Source organism: Myodes glareolus, chromosome 21 (genome assembly GCF_982192425.1).
Source record: "Myodes glareolus chromosome 21, mMyoGla1.1, whole genome shotgun sequence".
Classification (NCBI taxonomy): domain Eukaryota; kingdom Metazoa; phylum Chordata; class Mammalia; order Rodentia; family Cricetidae; genus Myodes; species Myodes glareolus.
The window spans coordinates 40,227,726-40,241,461 of record NC_142046.1 but is presented as its reverse complement, the minus strand read 5'-3'; the positions used below and the strand labels follow the sequence as shown (position 1 = coordinate 40,241,461).

Sequence of the window (13,736 nt, the reverse complement as noted above, 5' to 3'; positions counted from 1 at the left end):
CTCAGTCAAACATCATGACTGGAAGAATCAAAGGATTGCTCAAGCCACCATTAGAAAAGGTGTTTTGCTGCTAGATTACAGAGGGCTTTCAATTAATGACAGCAAAATGTCAAAGGCATATCCAGGGGAATAAATGCTAAGAAGACACGATGTACAAAATGATCGAAGAAGACAAACTCAAGGAACTGAAAAACTAGGAAGATGAAGAAAACATCTGCTTTCATATGTATGGGTGTGTGTGTGTGTGTGTGTGTGTACATCATATTACTATATAATATGTTATATAAACTATATAATCTATATAATGCATTATGATAAATAATAATTTATGGGAGGGGCTGAGGATGTACCTCTCTGGTGGAATGTTGGCCTAGTATGTGCCACACTGGGTTCAATACCCTATAATACCAAGTCAACAATGGTCCAAAGAGAAATATGATGACAGATCAGAAATATGATGAACGGCATGAAAATATGATGACCTGCATTTGGTCCCCAACACTCACCTAAAAAGTCAGAAATGTTTGCTTTGCTTATAATTGCAGTGCTGGGGTAATAGTGAGATAGGGATAGTGAGGGCTGTATTCCAGGCACTAGGAAAGCAAGAGACATAACAAAAACAACAAAATTACAGGTATATAAGACAACTGTCTTGAGCTGCCATTTTTAAAATTCTGAAACCTGGACAATAAAACGCTCCTCAAAACAGTGGCTGAATGTGTTTGAGATGGCACGTCTCAGGAGCATTCTAGGCATCACACAAAGAGATAGGCTGCATAATGATGACATTAAACAACCTCTTCATCTACAGAAAAAAATCAAATTGCAGCAATGGCACTTGAGATACTTTGACCATGTTATGAGAATGACTGATGGCAGATTCCTGAAGAGAGCACTGCTTGGAGGAGTACACTGGATAAGGTGAAGAAGAAGGCCCCCAAAACACTGGATAGACATCATAAAGGAAGACTATGAAACCTTGGGTATGGCAATAGTGCAAGCATCTAGGACTGCCCAGGATAGGAACAACTGGAGAACCGCCATAAACCAGCTGCCCATGCATGTTTAAGCGTTTTGGGGTCATAAACGAATGAGTGATGGAAATAGTGAGGTGCAGATTCCTGGGACAATCTGGCCGGTCAGCTTAGCCCAGTTGGTAAGCACCAGGTACCAGGGAGGAAGACTCTGTTTCAAAAAACAAGGTGTTTGCCACTTGAAGGTGATATCCAAAGTTGACCTCTGGCCTTCACATATATATGTATGCACATCCATAAACACAAACATGCACACATGCACACACATGTGCATGTACATGCACAAGAAAAACAAAGAGAAATTACAGCTTAATGGAGAAAATTAGAGACAGAGCTGGATTCTGAAATCTGCAGAACAATGGGGCTGGAGTTCTGGATAAAGCCTTAGGGCATGGGCAAAGAGGAGTTGTAACACGAGGGCCGGCTTATTGGGGTTTCTGTCCTGCCCGGTACCCCACAGCTGGCAAGTCCCAAAGAAAATCACAGAGTCTACATTAGGTTATAAACTGATTGGCTCATTAGCTCAGGCTTCTTGTTATCTATTATTGCTTATATTAACCCATTATTCTGTTCTATGTTAGCCATATGGCTTGGTACCTTTTTCAGCTGTCAGCTTACATGTTGCTTCTTCGGTGGTCTGGGCAGGAATGGCAGAGGGAGCTTCCTGCTTCCCAGAATTCTCCCATTCTCTTTGCTCCACCTCTACCTCCTGTCTGGTTTTCCCACCTATACTTCCTGCCTGGCCAATCAGCATTTATTTAAAATATGATTGACAGAATACAGACAATTCTCCCACATCAAGGAGTAGATATTATAGCCTGCTCTTAGTGTGAGTCATCCTTGAAGCTTTTATCTCCCTTGGCCCCTGGAGTCAGGAGTCACTGAGTCCTGTCAATCTATTCATCTCCTCAACAATAGTTCCTCTTTAATCGCCAACAGTTTTTTTTTAATTCATTTCTCCCTGCTTTAAAACATTAGTTTTCTAATTGGTCTCACAGTATCTATTCTTGTCAGTCTAGAATCTTCTTTGCTGCTGCTGAACCTCCCTCAGTAAATTTTGTCACGTCTCTTGAGCCCACTCACCTTCAAAGACACCATTTACAAACCTTCCACAGCCTTAGGAGGATTAAGTTGACCTGGCCTCAGGTCACCATTTCAGTGAAAACTTAGTTCAAAAATCACCAGCCTAAGGAAAGCAGGTTCAACACTTCCCAAATTAGGTTTGTATGTGCACATGTATCCACACACACCCATACATAGATAGTATGTGCATGTGTACACATGAATATATATGAAGTACTTTGTTAGATTGGCTAACACATGTAGAGGCTGGATAGTCCCATATAGTATGTGCATGTGTACACATGAATATATATGAAGTACTTTGTTAGATTGGCTAACACATGTAGAGGCTGGATAGTCCCATAATGACCATCTACAGACTGAAGAGACAAAAAACATTAGGATCTGCTTTGTCTATGAAGCTAGACATCTCAGAAAAAGGGGATTCAATGATAATAGAGCAGCAAAGGATAAACACTCAGAAACCCCCTGGAGAGCTGCTTGTAAAAGTTAAGGTCAAAGCCAAAGAGGCAGCAATATGATGTCCACAGACTGTGGCAGCAGCAGCAAAAACAAAACAAGAACAAATAGCTCAAGAATAGGTAAGCAAATAAATGGATGAGAGCTCCTCTTTTCTGAGTTTTGCTATATCTGGGTCCCCAGGCCTATGTATCTGCCTGCCTGTCTATCTACCTACCTACCTATCTATCTATCTATCTATCTATCTATCTATCTATCTATCTATCTATCTATCTATCTACCTACCTACCTACCTACCTACCTACCTACCTACCTACCTATCTATCTATCTATCTATCTATCTATCTATCTATCTATCTATCTATCTATCTATCTATCTACCTACCTACCTACCTATCTATCTATCTATCTATCTATCTATCTATCTATCTATCTACCTACCTATCTATCTACCTATCTATCTATCTATATCTATCTAATATCTTTATTATCTTTATCTTTATCTATCATATTTGTTCTCTCTCTTTCTGTCTCTCTCTCTCTCTTTCTTCAGATTATGTCTTTAAGTGAAGAAAACAAAGTTATCTATAGTATGGTACATGTAATACTGTTAGGTAAGAAATGGGATATAAGGAAATATACCTATTTTTATTTATCTGTGATAAAAAGAACTATGGGTGTGATTAAATTATGAGTTGATGACTGGTTGCAAACAGGGATGGAGGGAATAAGAGGGAAAGAATGGGGGACTGAAAATGGGCAGCCAGGATGAGCAGGGACAATTATCGGATGCCTTGTGTGTTCCTTGTATTTATAATTGCAAAAATATAAATATTTTCTTATAAAATAATATTAACTAGTATGCAGCAGACACCCAAACAGAGTACAAACAAGATCCAATGATCTAGCTGCACTAAAAATGAAAACCTCAACCATGGCAAATGGACCAAAAAGGAAAGAAAAGAAGAAATACAAAAATCAGTGGAAGACAGAATACCAATTTTGTGATGAGTAACTTTTTACTGAAGTGGTTTGCACTTTGGAAGAACAATGGATAAAGGTGTAAACAGTATTAATTAGCCTCCATGCTGGGCACACGGGTTACCTTCAACATATTATTTAAGACCCAAACTAAAGAACTGTATTGTGCACACTTTTTGGGGCAAAGAACCTTTTTCACAAGGGTGTATGCTAAGAATCCTGATCCTGCTTCATATGTTCCCTAAGACTATGCAAGCAAGTAAACTGTAGATAGTGAAAGCAGGTTTCCCTATCTGAGAGCGGAGTAACCAAGGCTGAAAGCAGAAAACTACACTGCATGCAAGGGACTAGAATCGAAGCATCATTGTAATTCAGTATACACTGGTTCTAGATCCACTTGTGTGCACACAGTCAATAGAAAATTAGGCATAGAAGTATGAGTATGCATTCGTGAGTGTATTTCCTAGCCTTGTCACTTTGAAAGACAGAGCAGATGGAGACATTACATCCACAATTTGGACTCTATTTACCAGCTTTCAATAAATGTTTGAAACCAGGCCTGATGAAGTGCATGGTTCACACACAAATGCGCGCGCATGCACACACACACACACACACACACACACACACACACACAAAAGAAAAAAAACACAAGATAAACCTAGAAAAGGTACCTAGAAATGATGTTGACATATAGAAAAGACTAGAAGTTCAAGACAAGAGGTTCCAACAGGACTTCTTGATGGACAAACCAGGGAAATAAGGAAAACTAAGAAAGTGAACTATAACTTGTTTTTACTTTTTACTCTTTGAGGGACCTGTCACCCAGTCCACAAATAAATACACATGGAGACTTACTCTTTCTTGTTTACAAATGTCTAGCCTTAGGCTGGCTTATTTCTAGACAGCTTTTCTCTACTTAATTTATCCCATATACCTTTTGCTTCTGGTCTTTTATCTTTCTGTATTTCATATACCTTTCTTTACTTTTTACTCCATGACTGGCTGTGTAGCTGGGTGACTGGCCTCTGACGTCCTCCTCTTCTTCTTTTCTTGCTTCTTAATCTCCCCTTTCTCCTTCCATTTATTCTCTCTGCCTGCCAGTCCTGCCTATTTTTTCTCCTGCCTTGAAAATTACCATTCAGTTTCTTATTAGGCCAATCAGGTATTTTAGACAAGGCAAAATAACACAGCTTCACAGAGTTAAAAAAAAAGCAACAAAAGAAGGCCACAGATCTTGGAATCATTAAACAAATGTTCCACAGCATAAGCAATTGCAGCACATCTTAATATAATATTCCAAGACAATAACTCATAGAGATAGATATGCATACATTCCTACTGACACAGACAGATAACTGAACAAATAAGAAAATGTGGAAGAAAGGACAGTAGAGTTTGGAGTTACAGTAGAATTGCAAAACTAAGTGTGGAAGGGGTGACAGACATGCAGCATTGCCATTTGATAATGCCAGAGAAAAATTGTCTTGAGGAAGACTAGATGGATGCTAAAACTAATGTGCAATAATGCAATTCAAAACACAGCGTTGTATAATCTCAGGCCAAGCAGTATGTGGAGAAACTTGACAGACACCGGTATGATTCCATTTAGCACCATGAAGAGTGTGTGCACTGACATCCTATATTTCCTGATGCGACCGACCTAGAAACTGTGGACTCATTTCCGTGATGTTCTTTCCACAAGCATGCAGCTCTCATCTAACCGTGATAGATCACCAGACAAACTCAAAAAGTATTCAACGCCACAACCGACTATGTTCTTCCAAATTGTCAAAGTCATTAAAGACCAGGTGTGCCTGAGGCACTGTCCAGTATTTCAGCAGACTGTGGAGACCAGATAATTGAAGGCAGTGTGGAGGGCAGGTAAGGGCCTAAAGAGCAAGGCTTTACTCAGGTTTTGGAGCAACAGATGGAGCTGTTAATTGAACAGGAGCTGGTGAGTAACCGGGAGTGCTTTATTGACCGCAGAACTTAGGTGCCTCTCCTCTATTTATTTGACAATGACATTTGTCAAGGCATAATTTATGTCTGTTTTCCCTCGTATGTCAACTCTGTGAAGACAGGTAAGGATCATAGATATCTTGTTTACAACATCGTGAAAGTGTTCAGTACATTGCCTTGTAGACACTAGTATTCAATAAACATGCTTGAGAGGAAGAACCTTAACCTAACTCTGACCAAGCCTGTGGGAGCAGCATTATGCTTTCTCTTTGTTCTGAACAACTATGCTGTTGGGTGGCTCTGTCCATCTCTTCGTTCATTGTGTCGCTCTCCTCTAAACTGCACATATTGTCAATCTTTTCGTGACCATTCCTTAGGGTTTAAAGGCTAACCAGGACCCGAAGTCCACTTCCTTCCCTGCAAGTCTGTATTCTGGATTTGTACTCCCTTCTCTTGAGGCTTGATGCCCTACATAGTACAGATGGTGAGTACGACTAACTCAGGGATCTTTGGCTTTATTCAGGTGGATTTCAAAGATAGGCTGGGTGGCCGTGTTCTTACCTTTGGTTCCCCTGAGTTCTAGATTTTTGGATTTCCAACTCCAGAGGCCTGTGATTCTATGCTTGGAGAGGTAAAGGCTTATTGGTCTGAACTTTCAGAGCTAGAGGCTTATTGATCCAGAAGCACAGTGCATCTTACTTAGTGATTCTATCGTTTGTTAATCTCAATATAAATCCATATATTCATCTTCCTTGAGTTATAACCTAATATTGTTATTATTTTGTTTTCCCCACTTTCTCAGGTCTTGCCGTTGAGAGGCCTTTCAGGTTGCCTTCTAGTCTTTTCAGAGGCATGCTGTTCTGGCCAGTAGCACAATGTATGGCTTCTGAGTTTCAGGTGTCGGGACCCATGACTTCTGAAGCCCTCACCGCTTTTCGGAGCTCTCCCAGTGACTAAAGCTTGCAGTCCTTGTCGCCTTGACTGTGATCTCTGCTTGTCACAGCCCCTTCTTCCACAAGCTCAGCTTCTTTTCAGTTTCTGTTCTCATTTGGAATCGTGATCACAACGGTCTGTAGTGGGAATGGAGGCACTCTTCCATCTAATTTTTGCTGCCACTGTCCAAGCATAAAGCTGCAAGTCTGATCTTTGTAATCTACTCAGCCTGCTCTCCCTGTAAGTTCCATAAATAGGCAAATTACCATTAGTCAGAAGCCTTTATTAGGGCTTAAAGGTACAATAGTGGGGATAGTACATGGATGTGTAGCCTCCAGGACCAATAGGAAAGGGCAATAGGCTGTTCACACAACCAGAAGAGGCAGGCTGCTGTGTGCATTGCAATTTCACCAATCACAGTAGAGCATCCACTTCCACCAATACAATCCCTACATCAGGACCAATCGTAAGCCCCACAGCCGTGAAATCTTCTGACAGTCACGAGTATGCTGCTGAGCCTCTAAGAGGAAGAACCCTTCCTCTTTCTAACCTAGTCAAGGAGTATGACAGTCTGGAGCAACCAGGGCCTTCTAGAACACCAGCAGCTAGAAATACCGTCAATAGATTGATGAGGCTCGGTGCTAGCTTGGGTGTTTGGGTTGGATTAAGACCTTCTGTCACAGAGGTGGGTGGTTTGGGCAGCAGCCATGATTATAGTTGGGGTGACTTCCTCATGGCATCAGAGTAGTCTGAAGGGCAGGTGGTTAGTCCAGCCAGTGGTCAGAGAGGATGCTCAATTACCCCCTTCCTGCTCAAAGTGATTAGGTACAAAGGCTAGGATATGACAATTGTCAACAGGGCACACAAAAGTCTGACCCCCAAGATTTTAGCTTGCTTAAAGAACGAGTGAGCATTTAAAATTATTAATAATAAAGTCCCAACAATAATAGAAAGATTTTTAGCAGAACTAAATAGCTCTTTACTCCTTGTTATACCCTTGGGAGGTGGGGCGGTGCAACCTGTATATGGCAATATGGCACTTCTATTGAACTTGTCCATATTGGGTTTCATAGTCTAAGCTGATGAGGATGATTGACCAGGCTTTTTCCTCAAGAGGGCACCAGGTCTCATTACAGATGGTTGTGAGCTCTCGTGTGGTTGCTGGGAATTAAACTCAGGACCTTTTGAAGAGCAGGCAGTGCTCTTAACCACTGAGCCATCTTTCCAACTCCCCCTCCCTCCGTTTTAAAATACCCTTGGGAGAGCTAGTTTCTCTGATTTTTCTCAAAGACATTTTAGGTCAAGGTTTTCCACTTACATTTAAATATTTTCTTATTGGCATTGTGATTTTTAATAGCTAGAGTGCTTTTTTTTTTGCATGTCTTTTTTTCATTAAAGTAAGTTTTCACTACCAAAAAGTATACATAAATAATACTGGTGAAAATCCATTTGCTCCATCTGGCTGGGGAGGTGGAAGGGGATGTCTTGGGAGGATGCAAATCCTCTCCGCCTGCCTAGTCCTCCCAGTCAACGCCCTACCCAGGAAGCTTTCGCAGTGCTCCCTTCTAGTTCACGGCTTGGCATCTTTGTTGTCATGTGTCTTGCGTGTCCCTAGACTAGAAGACATGGTAACTACCTTGTGAGACTCACAGCCTGGCACAAAACCTCCACCTGGTGCCTTCCATCACAAACATGGGGCAGGACCTCCATGTCCCGCGCTACCTTCTCGCCAGCAAGAACGACGCGGGGCACTTAGGATCCTTCTGCAGTAAAGCTTGAATGCGTCTTGAGAGGGAGAGCATCAGCTTCCAAAGCAGAGACCCAGAATGAGGGGAACCCAGCCCTTATAAAGGAAACAGTCCTCGCTTCTGATGTGTCACTCTTGGATTGGTCCGCTGCCCATTATCCCAGATGATGCCTCGGGAGTAGGCAGGGACGCAGCGGTAGAGAGTTACCAAGCACGTGCGCTGGGATTAAAGGCATGTGCTACATCACCTTGAACTCACAGAGGTCTGCCTGTCTCTGCCCCCCAGGCATCGGGACCAAAGGCGTGTACTACCACGCCTTGAGGTTGCAGAGGTCAATCTGCCTCTGCCGCCCAGGCATCAGGACTAAAGGCGTGTACCGCCACACCTTGAGGTCACAGAGGTCAATCTCTACCTTTGTTCCTAGAAGCAATGGAGAATGTGGTCCGGCCCTCCACACCTCCACACCTGTCCTCACACCTGAGCTGTGCTAACGGAGCTCTTGTCCTATCCAAGGGGGCTGTGCAGGGACAGCAGACAGGAAGCCATGGAGGAGGACGCTGTTACAGGTTTCCAAGGGCAGAGGAAGAGTGAGTCCATGGTGAGTGGTCGCACCGAGGCAGGACGTGGGACCAGAGCAACTCAACTGTGCCCCAGACAACATGCAGTCAGAGTCTCTCAGTGCCTTCTTTAACAAAACAGGAATCTGCTACCTGTCCAAACACAACGTAAGCATGCTCTAAAGCAAACCTCCTCCCACCTCCAATTCCATGGCCTACAACTATGTTTTTCCAGTTGATGACAGACTTACTCAGATCCCCGTAAGAAAGTAAAGGCTGCTTTGATACCAGAAAAATACTCTCCTCCGCTAAAGAGTTGCAGTGCTCTGGCTAGAGGCTGTAGCCAGCTGGCCCTTGGTGGGAGCATCCTGCCCTCTGCTGGATCTGGCTAGAAAAATGAGTCTGCATTGCCTTATCAAGAATTAATTAAGGCTGGAAGCATTGAGGTTTATCTGAAAATAAATATTTGCTTGCATGCTGATGAGGTTTTAATTAATCAGGGGATGCATTCCTTATGTGATGGCTTCGTTCTCAGAGGATTTCCAGGTAGTCGAGACAAACATCTATGTGCATCAAATGCATTCCGCCCTGCATGATAAACACCCTACGCCATCATTCCCAGAGATATGTAAACAATCAAAACTGAATCTCTAATGGTTTTTAAAGTAGTCACATAGGGTTGTGATATGGCAGGAAAAGCCCCAGGAGAGCTGGGGTTGATGAACTAATTCCCTGAGGTGTTAAAGCTCTCTGGGCCTCAGCCTGTCTGGAATAAGAGGTGGAGCTGCGATAAAATGCTGCCGTGGGGGCCCCCAAAACACCTTAGCGTTTCCCCACGCTCAAGGCAAGTGTGGAGTTTAATTGCAGCACACCTGCGCCTATGACGCACAGTTCACACAGGGAGCTAAGGGCTCCGTGTTAACAGCATGGGGAACTAGTAATATCCTAAAATTCAGCTTGGGTAAAACAGATTCAGATGCTAATAAAAGCCTAGAGACTAAAATGACTCCTTCTAACATGGTACTCTGTATCGATCAGCCACCGCCGACCGTGTTGTCCTAGACAATCCGTACACACATATCTACTTCTCGCTTTTATTTAAAATCGGTGAAATCAGCACAAAGAATCATCTTTTACAGTAGCCAATCTCTCCCAAGACTGTCCTTTCCCCTGTCTCAGTCCTCCTTGGGCTTTCTCTCTGCTCTCTTTTTGACTTTAAACCCAGAAAGAAGTGGCTTCAGTTGGCACTCCCAGTGCCGTGGGACACTTAGCTGTTCCTCACGGTCCAGCACCAGCCCCACGGGTGTGTTTTTTTCAGTGCCGTCACTATAACAAGAATAGACAGCAGGTTGCCTAGCTCGTGAGCTGCTGGCCACCTTAGGGGTAGCGAGCAACTGGCGGTGATGAGATTAATTCAGTCATTCTTTGATAAAAAGCAACAGATCTGTTTGTAACTTGATTTGTGTGGCTGATTTTGTTGTCTACATTGGCAGTTCTGCTTAATAAAAGCTTTCTTAGAATCGCTCCGGACTGCCCAACTGAAGGGTAAGTACGTACAATTGACCACCTTGCCTGTCTCAGCAAGGGCTATATTGGTGTGCTCTAGAGAGTCCAAGTTCAACATAGTTTTTACAGTAGTTGTTGAAGACAGAGAAATGATACACTCAACATATAAAATGTGGAGTTCCCAGATAGGTATCTTTTATGTAAATAAATATACAATAGACTGTTGATAAGGGAACTAGGGAGGAAATAAGCTGATATGTGAGTCCCCTATGTATCCTGTGATGATTACCATTAATGAATAAAGAAACTGTTTTGGACCTATAGCAAGGCGGAATTTAGCTAGGTGGGGAAACTAAACTGAATGCTGGGAGAAAGAAGGGCAGAGTCAGAGAGAAACCATGTAGTCCCGTCAGAGACAGATGCTGGACGAAACTTTACTCCATAAGCCACAGCCACGTGGCATTACACAGATTAATGGAGATGGGTTAGTTTAGGATATGAGTTAGCCAGAAATACACTAGAGTCATTGACCAAGCAGTATTTTAAATAATACAGTTTCTGTGTGATAATTTCAGGGCTGAGCAGCTGGGAACCACCAAGAGGCCTCCTTAAACAATAATCAGAAGGCATCTTAAAATATTTTTTTTCTGAATGCTATTGTTTACCAATTCTGATACATGTTTATGCAGAGCATATATTTATGAGACATAATGCAGGATTATACTATATCTTTACAATGTTTAATGATCTGATTGGAATGACTGACATACTTATTTACTCATTTATTATTCCTTTGAGTTGATAACTTTCCAAATCCTTTCCATTATGTGTTTTGAGTGATGCAATCAGATGACATCAAATAGTATTCCTGCTCTGTTATCAAATGATAGAATTACTCCCCTTGAACAACCGAACCCCGCACCATTCACCTCCTGCTTCTCCCAGGCTCACTTTAATTTCCAGGCTTTATTACCTACAGATACTTTTTTTCCCAGATTTGTTTGCGTATACTATACTTATCACCTATCTCTGGCTTATTTCCCTGCATATAATGTCCCCTGGTTTCATTGGTGTCTTTGCAAATGGCAGAGCTTTGTTCTTTTTGTTGCTGTTGAATAACACTGCATTGTGTGTACACACCGCACTTTCTTTATTCATTCATCTGTTGGTGGCAACCGTGGCTGATTCTGTTTCTTGGCTCCTTGGCATGCTGATTTCATTTCCTTATTTTCTTTGGATATATACCCAGTAGTGGGATTGCTGGGTCATGCGAGAGTTCTATTTCTGGCTTTTCTGAGGAAGTTCCATAGCGTTTTCCACAATAGCTTTACAAGTTTACATTCCCTCTAACAGTGTGGACGAGGTCCCCTCTCTCCTCTTCTTGACCAGCTTTTGTTTTCAATGCCTTCTTGGTTTGTCAATTGAACTTCAATTGCACTTTGAGAATGGTAGTTTCTATGTCAACAAAGGGTGTGTGTGTGTGTGTGTGTGCGTGTGTGTGTGTGTGTGTGTGTGTGATCTTAAATGACGGATCAATATTTTACTTTCTTGGTGTGTTATCTAGTCAGGCAAGCACTTATCAGGGAGAAAAGAGCACTTGTGAATGGTATTACACTGTCTTTTGACTTTTAAAATACATCTAAGTTTCTGCCAGAGATCCGCAGCAATCTCTTTGATTGCTGATAACTGAGCTGTGCTGTTGACTCCCTGAATGCAAGAGAATCCTAGCCTTGTATTGATCAGTAAAGACATCAGGGAGAATCCCTTTTTATTCAATAGAAGGTCATGTATTCCGAAAAGGAACACCAGCCCCTTTGTCCTGCTCACCTCACATTAGCCATACACTTTGTGTGCAGTTTATTGTCTGAGGACAATTTAGAAATGGTCTCCGTCATTTTCTATACCTCAATTGCTATTTTGTGACATAAAGTAGCAGGAAGAGTCCCGAGGACAAAGGCTGTGCTTCACCAATCCTGTTGGCTTATCTGGTTCAACAGAAATGTAGGTTATTTATGTAAACAGCTCAGCATAGCAACGACGACCTGAATTCTTGTCTCCTATAGCAATCCCACAAGCACTGAAAGAAACAAAGACTATCCATTCTAAACCTCTGTTTACGACTTCTTAAGAGGAAGCATTCCAAATTTGTATTTCTCAATTTTTGTAGTTGTAATGAGATTTACAGAAAATTTAAATACTTTTCTCCTGTGCTTGCTCAGCACTCAGCACATTAAGAACATTCTAGAGAACGGAGCACATTTTATTAAACGGCTTGACCAAAATAAAATGGAAATAAGACTAATAAGTCATATTTTGATACTTACTGACACGGGCAGACAAGCAAAGGAACCAGGAACTATCTGAAAACCCCCAGGAGTCCTTTTACCCTCAGTGCCCTGCACACAGTAGGGGCTCAGTAAATATTGAGAAATAAGGAAGCAACAGTGTGGCCCTTTTAACGAGTTGGCTTGCAGTTGCTATCTTAAGGGCGTTTTCAAGTAACAGTTACTTCATGACTACTTAGCCTCACGGGTTAATGTTTACAAAGTGCTTTGAACTTCTTGGAAAAAAAAAAGAATGTTTTGGTTGGCACCGGACCATACTTGCCAAGGTACACGAATTCCTCCCGTTTCCATCCTCCAGCTGCCAGGATTGTGCCCTCCCTCTACACAAGGCTGGGCTCTCCCATTAATCCAGTCTTTCCTGCCTCCTGTAGACTGCTCCCGGCACAGGTAGGTTCGACAGGGTGGGAACGGAGTAAACTTTTCACAGATTCTTTAAGGACTCAGGGGAAAGCCTGGAGAAGTGGAAATAAGGGGTTTTTATTGACGTTTATTAGAGAGATCGGTGTCAAGAGGGGTGCAGGAGCCTGGTAGGCCGTGGGAGAAGCTATGGAATGCACACTCTTCCATGAGGCAGCATCAAGCTCAGTCCAGCCGGACAAACAACAGAGGTGTAGAGACAGTATACGCCAAAGTTGCCTCTGTGGGTTTTAAGTGGATTACACATATGCCCTGACGAATGTCTGGATCTTAGTTCTGTTATAAAGTACTTAAAAGCTAGATCTCTTTTATATGGCAAGACTTCTATCTATTATAATTTCTTTCCCTACAGTTTTCACTCTTCATGTTTCATGACTGCAAACAGCAGTGTGTAAGTCTGCATATGGTCGGCTAAGGTGGTCGTGGTTCCTTACCTGTTTGCCACCACCTGAAAACACACTGTCTTAGGTTTAGGAAGGTGACGATTACAAAGGTGACATGTCCTTTGGTGGGCAAAGCTATGGTTTCTACGGAGAATGGATGCCCATCGGAGTAATTTCAAACAAAAGAGGTTTTGAACCCAGAGGTTGTGACAGATTAAGTTTCAGCTAATGACACACAGTAAAGCTTTCAAAGCAGTGCAGTTGCTGGCTGCAGATAAATAGAACGGCTCCCTGTGGAAGAGCTTGCTTTAAAGGCAGCAACAACGCC

At 42.4% G+C, this 13,736-nt stretch overlaps 1 protein-coding gene across 1 annotated transcript in view; it reads left to right on the top strand.

The window, feature by feature from the left end:
- The first annotated feature begins 12,858 nt into the window (after positions 1-12,858).
- Cytip (cytohesin 1 interacting protein) overlaps positions 12,859-13,736 on the top strand; it is a 67,772-nt gene continuing 66,894 nt past the window's right edge. Inside the window, exon 1 of the mRNA XM_085681111.2 lies at positions 12,859-12,995. The gene's annotated coding sequence lies outside the window, so the exon portion shown is untranslated. The remainder of the gene's footprint in view (positions 12,996-13,736) is intronic.